Genomic DNA, 10,893 nt, shown 5'->3' on the forward strand with positions numbered 1-10,893 from the left:
AATCACGGCTAGCCTGGGTAATTAAAGGAAACAAGAAGTTCTGGGAAGAACTCAAAGTCAAAGTTATGTTACGACCGACGGTCAGTAGGCCAGTTTGTCTTGCAATAAAGCAACCTTCTAGGGCTTAAGACCAGATTTTTATTACTATCAGTTGCAGGTTTGTTGATTTCGGGCGCTCTCTCTGACGAGAGGACGGGTCTGTCGTTCACAACTGCTGCTGGTGCTCGCCAGCGCAGTTGTTCTCGGGTCGGAGTCCCGTGGTACTCGCGATCATATTTTACTGTCTCAGATTTGACACTTCCCTTTTCATCGCCTCCTACGACTCGCAGGGTCACGGTGGAGGTATTGGACCCCGCCAGTGCGAAGAACTAATCCTCTATTTTCTTTCTTACGACACGTACCGCATAGACAACGACGCGTCCAACAATTCTTCTATTACTGCGTGTGTATTCGTTGCGTCGGTAACGTTTTTACAGAGCCGTTACCTAGTAATGTTAAGGGTATACACAGATTGGTGGGATTTATTAAGTACGCCGTTGAATGGGGCTCAGGTGTCATGATACACATACCAAGTTTCCTAAAAATCAGTTATTGGATTCAAAAGATAATGGAGGGGGGGGTGCACAGACAGCATGGAGATCTCATTAGCCTACTTTTATTTTTCTTTCAAAATATGGAAAACAGACTAAAATAACCGGTTTCATATATAAATAGCATTGGCAAGGAGCCCGCAGCGCACCCCATACTCGTGGCCTGTGGAACATAATGATCGTATCTGCGTTAACGCGCATAAAATCAAAACGGAATACACTTTGTTGCAACGGAATGAGAGAACACACAGCACGCATTAAGACAAAAAGCAGAAAGTTGACATCAAAATGAAATGAATATACGGGAGAGTGAGTGAGAGAGAGAGTAAGAGAGAGAAAATACAAACAATGTAAAATAAGTTAAGATAAATTTGTTCCTGTGCTTAAATACCATGCCATGAAGACATGCGTGGGCGTGTAGGTATAGCTCCACCATTCTCAACAGATCCAGTTTCCGAAACGTTGTGTTTTCTAGTTTCTAGAATACCGGACGATGGACAAAGGCGAAAAACCCTGCGATTAAAAAAAATTTAAAACTGCATGTTATATTGCATTTCGAAAATATTCGGAAAGTAAAGATACAAGCCCAGTAAAATTGCAAGGAATTCTTTTTCTCATAAATGGCAATTCTGCCGTGTGACATTGGGGACGTATGACAGGGAAGAATTCCCCGGCCACAGTCACGGCAACGTTGTGCTTGCAGTATGTGTTTAAAATGACCGTGTCGATTCAAAATCCCGCCAAATGTGAGGTTCGTGCAGTAATTCGATTTCTTCTCGCGAAAGGAGAAGCTGCTGCTGAAATTCATCGCCAACTTGTTTCTGTGTACGGTGAAGATGTTATGAATAGGCAAAACGTGGCAAAATGGTGTTGTGAATTTGAAGGGGGCAGAAGTGATGTTCATGATGAAGGCCATCCATTGTCACTGATGAAATTGTTCAAAAAATTGATGAAAACTTTCGTGCTGACAGACGTTTAACCATCGATGAACTTCATCAACAGTGTCCAGAAGTGTCAAGAAGTGTTCTCCATGAAATTGTTACAAAAAGACTGGGCTATCGGAAACTGTGTATGCTTTGGGTGCCGAAAATGTTCACAGATGATCACAAGAAAAATCGAGTGTCTACGCTACGAGGATCAGGATGACGATTTTCCGGGCTGTTTTGTGACGGGAGATGAAACTTGGGTATCTCATCACACGCCTGAGAATAAGCGACAATCAATGCAATGGCGCCACAAACACTCACTAACAGCAAAACAATTCAAAATCTCACCATCGCACCGAATAATCATGGCAAACATCTTCTGGGACAGGAAGGGTCCATTTCTCGTCAATGTCTTGCCTCGAGGAGACACCATCAATGCTTCTGCTTACTGTGAGATGCTGATGAAACTGCGACGGGCTATTCAAAACAAGCGGAGATGAATGCTGACACAAGGAGTCTGCTTACTGCACGATAACGCCCGCCCTCACACCCCTCGCGCCACGCAGGAGTTGTTCCAGTGCTTCAAGTGGAAAGTATGGCCTCCTCCACCACAGAGCCCAGACTTTGCACCAAGCCTATCACTTGTTTTCTAAATTTAAGGAAAGTCTGGCTGGATATACTTTTTCGGGTGATGATGAGGTTCAAGACGCGGTGACGATATGGCTAAGAGAGCAGAGAGATTTCCACGATGCTGAAATAAAAAAAAACTCGTTCCCAAACTCACTAAGTGCTTTGCGATCCATGGTGACTGTGTTGAAATGTAAATAAACGTAGTTTCTATAGGATTCTGACGATGGTGTATAACACACTGATATGTTGGGATGTTGGACTTTATCCATCGTCCTGGTTTTTAAGATAACAAATAAAAACACGACGTTTCGGAAACTGGATCGGTCCAGTGATTGAGGCTAGCTCTTTCTAAGGGACCCAACTGAATAGGTGTTTTCCTTCACCTGAGGACGGAAACAGATCCAGTTTCCGAAACGTCGTGTTTTTATTTATCTTAAAAACCAGGACGATGGATAGAGTCCAAAATCCCAACATATCAGTAAATAAACGTGTGTTGTAAATGTGCTACAAGTGACTCTAGAAAGAAAAATGCTTTACAAATATTTTTTGGACTTTGTATCTTTACTTTCCGAATAACCTCTTCATATATAGAAATGAAACTTTCATTTTAAACATATTTCTATATATGAAACTACACGGCGTCACGGTAGTCACCGCTGTGAAAACCTCATATCCGCATTTTTAATTGTGGAGCGTGAATGGTTCACGAATCTTCCTGCGGAAGTCAGCGCCGAATGATGCGACAATGAATGCGCTCTTCCACGCGTCGCGTACGAAACAATTAAGGGGGATATATCTGTCAGTCTGCAGGAAGCAGGGCCCTTTTTATTTAGTGAACCACAGAGTCAGGACGTGTGTCCTCGTCACAGCATTTCCGTCCTTGTGCGCCGGTGCGGAGATGCTCCACCAAGCAGCTACATCTCATGACGCACGGAGACTCCATGTCGAGATTTGGGTCAGCCAAGGGCCCATTTCTAATCAATCCGAATGCAGATGACAGACCCCGTGCCGAGCCTTATCCCAGCTGCAGACCGCCTACCATGAAGCTATCCCGCTCGACGTACGTGTCCCGCAGCCTGGGAGGCAGACAATCCCGCTCACTCTTAACCCTTCAATCGGTCATAGCATGAAGTTCGTGTAAGGTAAAGTTGTCCCTGTGCTTATTAAGCACTACACCATGAAGACGTGTGGGGGAGTGGATGTATAGACCCACGTTTGCCACATAGCTCAAGCGGTTAGTCGCTGGCTTCCCACCGCGGCGGCTCGGGTTCGATCCCCGGTCTGGTTAAGTGGGACTTGTAGTGGACAAAGTGGCACTGGGGCTGGTTTTCTCCGAGTACTTCGGTTTACCCTGCCAATCTTCATTCCACCAATTGCTCCACAATAACACTCACCTATCATCTGGGGCTGGTACAATATGCCAGAAGTGGCCGCAGTACAAGGGACTTAGTCCCACCCCACTAGCAAATAAAAAAAATAGACCCACGTTTTCTTGACCTCGACACTAGTTGGAGGTGAGTGGACAGCTTCACTTCCCGGCCGCTTTACCCTGGATGAAAGAGCCCCCGGTACCCATTGGACAGGAAGTTGGGTGGGCCCCAGAGCCAGTCTGGAAGACATGGAAGAATGAAAATTCTTGCCCTCCACTAGGACTTGAACTCCGACCCCTCGACTGTCTAGCCCGAAGCCAGTCGCTACACCGAATGCGCTATCCCGAAGTTCATTACGAGACATATTCTCCCCGTGCTTAATTAATTAAACACGACGTCAAGAAGGCTCATGGCGAATGGAGGTATTGATCCTCACATTAACTTTGGCACTAGATGAGAGTGGTCAGCTTCACATCCATGAGGCTTTACCTCCGGGGAAACAGCCACCGCACCCATCAGCTAGGGGCACGCGTGCGCCTCAGAGCCGGTGTGGACGTTGTGGAGAAGAGAAAAATCTTGCCCTTTCAGGGACTCGAACCCCGACCGTTCAGCCAGTCACTGTAATGTGTTCTGTAGCATACGCAGACGGTTGGAAAGCGTTGTCGAGCCGGCAACCAATTCACGGAGCTCCCAGTCTCCCGACAGCATTATGTCGGTGAACAACGAATTAGAGAGGCCTTAAAAAAAGCCGGCCGTAGCCTAATCGAGTATCTATCGTGGTATTTGCCTAGAAAAACTGAGGAAATCCACGAAAATCAGGTCTCTCTCTCAGCCTAGAACCCAACAGATCACACCCGGAACACGAAAACAGAATTTTACCTCTGGGCCAACCCGCTAGGTATCTGCTACATCAAGTGAAACTACGTATACAATAAGTCAGTGCTGAACCCCTTCTAGTTTCTTGGGGTGGGGGTGAGACCGAGTCCACTTGGTGCCTCGGCCACTGGTGGGCCTACTGTACCAGCCCCAGATGAGAGATGACGACGAATGTGGAGCAGTCGGTGGAATGAGAATTGGCAGGGGAAACCGAAGTACTCGGAGAAAGCCTGCCTCAGTACCGATTTGTCTACCACAAATCCCACATGATCTGACATGAGCTCGAATCCGGGCCGCGGAGGTGGGAAGCCGGCGACTGGCACGTCTCCTGCTGCGGTAAGACGGATTCTCATGTCCTGGCAGTGGTAAGTTACTTTATGGAGCACAGCATTGATTACGTGTGGGAGACGCCCGCCTACGTCAGTGCTATATATAGCAACACGAGCACCTTGCAGAGTGATCAAACTCAAGGCTCTTAAAAGTAAAATTAAGTTGTTCCTGTGCTTAATAATTAAGTACTAAGCCATGAAGGAGCATGGGGAAGTGGATGCAGAGATCCACATTTTCTTGACCTCGTCATTAGCTCGAGGTGACTGGTTAGCTTCACGCCCCTGCCGCTTTACCCCCGGGGAAAGAGCCCCCGGTAGCCATTAGATAGGAGGCTGTGTGGAACCCAGAGCCGATCTGGACGACGTGGAGAAAATTCTTGACCCTTGGTCGTCCAACCCGTAGCCAGTATCTATACCGACTGAGCTATCCCAGCTCCTAAATTCAAGGCTCTTAAGTGGCCAATATGTCGAGAACACAACCCAAGAGTGACAGGACATCACTTCGTCAGCTACATCATCATCCTTACGGAACTTCGTGCTACCACAGCAACGAGCTGTGGAGTGTTTTGCACACTGCATGAACGCATGTAGTTTCGGACGAGCGAGCAGTACTTTGTTTCAGTGCATCTTGTCTATTCTCTGAGTAAAGGTTATTGCTGACCTTTACTAATTAAGTACCACGCCATGAAGACGTATGGTGGAACAGGTATAGCTCCACCGTTCTTGACCTCGACACTAGATTGAGGTGAGTGGTCAGCTTCACGCCTCTTCTTCCTTAACCCAGAGGAATGAACCCCCGGAACCCACTGTGTAGGAGGTTAAGTGGGCCCCAAAGCCAGTATGGACGTTATGCAGAAGAGAAAAATCTCTTGCCTCTGGTCTACAATTGACTATTCGCGCGTGACATTCGTGGGAGATGGCGTTGAACGTCGGCCTCAACGCATCATTCGATAATACGTACGACTGCAAAGGAAGACAGGAGAAAGCTGGGGAATTTTGAGGTCGACCGTCATATAAACTCGGCCTCTGTGCAATTTAAAAAACTGACAGTCAGAAATCGAAGTCCTCGTCGGATAAGAATTACTGGACAGCGATGCAACTGCCGCTTATCTTCGGCCCACATTCCATGCCTCCTTTCAGCCGGCGCCAGTCACGGCCTCGCAGCTGATAAAGACTGCCCCATTTCTCCTTCCTCACACACGCACTTAACGAGACCACAAGAAGCCATGAAACAGTAAGAAGCGCCCTCCACAGACATCAATGCCGGGATAAGTGTAACATTTAAACCCAAGGCCGAGGCGACAGGGCAGGCAAACCAGGTGGCCACCTTGGGGCGACATATTCCATAAACACTCTTCTCTTGCATGTGTATCGTGACAATCAACGCATGATACGCAGCCAGGCACACAAAACAAGTCATAATAATTCGTCGTCGAAAAGTCCGGAATTTCTGTGTCTTTTTGACGAAGTTTTAATAAATCTTGTTTTAATGGTGAGAAGTGGGGGGGGGGTCCAGCCGCCTGGGGTGGTATCCAGACGAGCACGGGCCTTATTTAAACCTCAGCGTTTAATGGGGCATTTATGTCATTACGATAAAGGTAAAGTTGTCCCTCTGCTTAATTCATTCAGCACTACGCCATGAAGGCGTGTGGGGGGAGTGGATGTATAGATCCATATTTTCTTGACCTCGGCGCTAGATGGAGGTGAGTGGTCACTTTACGCCCGGGCCGCTTTACGTGATTACGATAACACCATAAAGGATTGGAACAGTTCACCTGCTGACATACCAGCGTCTTTCCCCTGTAAACTAAACACTTTCAGAAAAAGGGTTAGGAAAGCCGTTGCAAGTACAGAGGCCTTAGGCGGAGTTAAATGAAACAAGTGAAATAATGTGAAGTGTCTTTGTTCGAGTGCAGTGAAAGGAACACGAGCACGTGCCTTTTTATAACTTTACATGTTTGGATTTGCACTGTGTGTACCTTGTTTATTGTGTTTATGTATTTTGTTTTGTATTGTTCCCTTATCTTATGGACTTTCCTTGTCTGTATCAGTGCAAGTTCTACTGCCACCGGGTGAACACCAAATTGCAGTAAAATAATAATAATTCTTTTCTGCGTTAAATAAAAATTCCGTCGTGTACTCAATTACAAACAAATTTATAATAAAATAAAATAGAATATACACAAAGCCCGCAACAGGGACACACAGAAACTACAACAGCCGCAACAGGGTGCAATGACAGGTCATGAGAATGAACTAAACATTGCCGTGCATGAAAGGAGCACGGTTAACAAGTGCAGTGGTCCACCCAAAATGAAAATAACCTGATGATGGCCCATATAAGGCCGAAACATGTTGTAAAAAAGCCGAAAAAGACATGTAAAACTACAGACGTTTAAGAAATTCTGATAATCACTTTTAATGCATAAAATATACTTTTGATGTCCTATTGACATTTTAATGGTTTAACATCATAAAGTATCAAAATACAATTCTTAGTGGATGACATATTGTTGACGTCTTTTATATTGTTGCATTATTGACGTGTACTCTAATAATAAGGATAATGCCTCAATGCAACGGGATGGTGAAATATAATAATTAAAATAAGAGGTTTTGGGGAAACCCAATTCTCCATTCTGCATTGTGAAGGTACCACACACAAAAAATTACAAAATAAAGACTACACGGTTTAATGACTCATTCTGCGTATTATTTCAGCCAGTATACACATGCACGTAGTCTAATTTTGTCCAATGGGCCTATCACCTCGAAGAGACTGACACTGCTTCCACGTTCGTACATAATTCTTGACATACAAATCATATTTCATGAAGAATTTGCAAGTTTATACGGATTTCGCGCGGTAGACATATTTGTTTTACACTTGACGTAAAAGGTAAAGTAATGGTAAAGTTTTTCCTGTGCTTAACTAATTAAGCACTAAGCCATGAAGGTGTGTGGGGGAGTGGATGTATAGATCCACGTTAGAGACAAGCGGTCAGCTTCAAGCACCGGCCGCTTTACCCCCGGGGATAGAGCCCCCGTATACCCATTGGATAAGATGTTGGGTGGGCCCCAGAGCCGGTCTGGACGACGTGGAGAAAAGATTCTTGGCCCCACAGGGGCTTATGCAGCCCGTAGCAAGTCTCTATAACGACTACGCTACCCCCGCTCTTGACGTGATTAATCTTAAAGCAATTTACATCTTTTTGGAAGATACTGTAGCACAGACGATTAAGAACATGTCATCACAGAATATATTAAGCCATATTCACGAGCTTGTTCATTTAAATTCAAACTCTGTGCGATTAACAATAGGCTGACCATCTTCAACAAGTAACATCTTGCAACAATGACCAGACTGAGTTCACACTCTCTACGTAACTTGTTTACAGGTTCCTAAGCAAATAAGTTGTCTAAACTTTACGATACTAGACGCGTCCTCACAATCCAGACATGTTTAAACAGTCTTACTATAAAAGGCAATATTACACAAATATACAACACAGGTTTCGAGATCTTTCCACCGATAATGGACACCTTTCAAGAAAATGACAACAGATGACAGACACACAGACTACTGTTGGCAGGCCTACTTACCGGGAGACCGCCTCTGTGGTCTAGTAGTCAGAGTTCCTGGCTACAATTCCACAGGTCCGGGTTCGATTCCCGGCGCTACCACATATTTTCTGAGAAGTAGTGGGTCTAGAACGGGGTCCACTCTATCCGCTTTGGTTGGCACTAACTTCGCCGACAGGCCGCGCCATAGCTCAAGCGGTTAGTGGCTGGCTTCCCAACGCGGCAGCCCGGGTTCGATCCCGGGTCTGGTCAAGTGGAATTTGTGGTGGACAAAGTGGGCGCTGGGGCAGGTTTTCTCCGAGTACTTCGGTTTCACCTGCCAATCTTCACTCCAACAATTGCTCCACAATCACCCTCACCTATCATCTGGGGCTGGTACAATAGGCCAGAAGTGGCCGCAATACAAGGGGCTTAGTCCCAACCCACTAGCAATAAAAAAAATCCTGGAAATTCCGTAAAAAAACTGAGGCAAACCACAAAAAAAAAACTGTAAAGTTTGACTGGCCGTCAACCTAGATTCCAACCGATCACTTCCCGAATACGTGTCTAGAGCCATACCGCTATGCCAGGCCGCCGCGTGGTCCCCATTACAGAGGTTCTAGAGGCGGTGACGAAGACTCGAGCCTGAATCAAACTCCCGATCGTTTGGTTGCCCGGCCAGTAGCCTTAGACCCACACTTGTCTATTTTAATAATATACACGACACACAGATCATACATACAAACATGGAGTCGTGACAGACGCCCCAACAAAAATACGTGAATAAACGCGGGGGCTTAATTATTAGTCTCGAATCTACTTGTAGAAAGTAGAACTGACTGCAAAAGTAGATCGGGCCAGTGACTGGACATTGAGGATACGTTCATACCAGTTCCAGGCACGAGGACTGCCAGGATTTCTCTTCTGAGAAGGGGCAAACCTGTTTTCCGTGAGGTGGGGGGTCCAGAAAATTCTACGGAGACACTCTGCAGACACTTGCCAGTCCCCACCCCTTTCTGTAGCGTTTTTCTTAAACAACACAAACTTAAGGTTAGGTTAGGCTTCGGGTCGCGTTTGTTTTAAATTAACTTTTAGTTTCGGTTGCCGGGGCAGACCCTGTTTTCTTAGTATCTCCGCAAAATATAATTTCACCAAAATTTTCTTACAAAATTTACGTTTTGAGACTATTTTTTACCGATTGCCCTATTGTATTCCAGGTAGACTTACTTACTCATGGAGCTCAACCCTTCTGGAAGAGCCGTCAATTCTGCACCTAGTGAAGAATTTCAAGCATTTTATGGAACCCGAAGGTTCATTACTGTGTTCACAAGAGCCCTCTACGGGTCCCTATCCTGAGCCAGATCAACCCAATCCATATCGTCCAATCCTATCTCTCTAAGATCCATATGCCCTTCCCACCTCATAGTCCTTGACTTGATCACTCTAATTACACTTGGAGAAGAGTACAAGTTATGAAGCTCCTCATTATGCAGTTCTCTCCAACCTCCTGTCACTTCATCTCTCTTTCCTTTCACAAATACGTCTGTTAATATCAGTATCACGTGTATTTCCCTCTTTCGGCCAATTTGTAATCCCTCCCCCACCCCAAAAAAATCCTTGGGTAGAGATATATCTACCTTGCTTCCCCCCGTCTGCAGGCGCCTATCGTCATAAAACTTGTGAATGAGAGGGCTGTGTGCACGCACGAGGCAGGTAGCCCTAGCGACGTCCATTAACACTGGGCGTGGTTCACAATTGTCGAGTACCAGGTCTTCGAAAGGCTTTATTTAGTAATACATTACGGTAATAAAACACGATGCCACTTATCTTTATCCTTCGCAAGGGTTCCATTTCACATTATCCAGACACTAACAGCAACCCATTCAAAAACTTGGTCTTAAAGACTGCAGCACACACGAACACTCACATACCTGAACCAGATGAAAATCAGTCGTGTTTCAGTCAGTGAAGACAGCGACCGGCTTCCAGCCACGAGGATCCGTGGATATATCCGCCTAGGTCCGGGAATGTTGATGTTGCTTCCACAGCTCTGGAGCGTTATTGATTACGTAGCAGCGTCGGCGTCGGTAGCATCACGGCTATCTCACTCCAACAACCCGCCCCATACATGTCACTCGATTACTCTCAAGTAATGTAACGGCAGCGCCCGAATAAGAACCATGATACAGGCACAACGCAAACGTAACAAAACAACAAACCTAACCTCACAACTTCACTCAACAGACTGACGGCTGAAAGAACAGACTACGCGCCACACGCTAGCGGCAGCCCGCCCCAGTCGACGTTGCCATGTCGACAGCTAACTCATCTCGAACTTCCGTTTTTTTATTCTTCTTCCCCTTCTCATGACATTTTTTTCCCTCCCCTGGCACCAACACAAATATCATCCACGGTTACAATACAAATCGTCAAACGTGACCAATTCTCAGCCATGTAGCCACTTACTAAGACATGGTATGGCAAAGTTGTGACGATTTCGTAGTGAAAAGGACAACTGAATAGCATACTTTTTGTTAAGTGTGTCACTGGTCATAATACACACAAAGAGACCAGGTCAGAAACTCCGATGGAAATGGTTAAGTCGTTTGAG

At 45.8% G+C, this 10,893-nt stretch overlaps 1 protein-coding gene across 1 annotated transcript in view; it reads right to left on the bottom strand.

The window, feature by feature from the left end:
* Nucleotides 1–10,596, bottom strand: part of LOC111866230 (UDP-GalNAc:beta-1,3-N-acetylgalactosaminyltransferase 1) — a 76,002-nt gene extending 65,406 nt beyond the window's left edge. The window contains exon 1 of the mRNA XM_023854988.2: nt 10,214–10,596. The gene's annotated coding sequence lies outside the window, so the exon portion shown is untranslated. The remainder of the gene's footprint in view (nt 1–10,213) is intronic.
* Nucleotides 10,597–10,893: the final 297 nt, after the last annotated feature.

Source organism: Cryptotermes secundus, unplaced genomic scaffold (genome assembly GCF_002891405.2).
Source record: "Cryptotermes secundus unplaced genomic scaffold, Csec_1.0 scaffold834, whole genome shotgun sequence".
In the NCBI taxonomy this organism is placed as follows: domain Eukaryota; kingdom Metazoa; phylum Arthropoda; class Insecta; order Blattodea; family Kalotermitidae; genus Cryptotermes; species Cryptotermes secundus.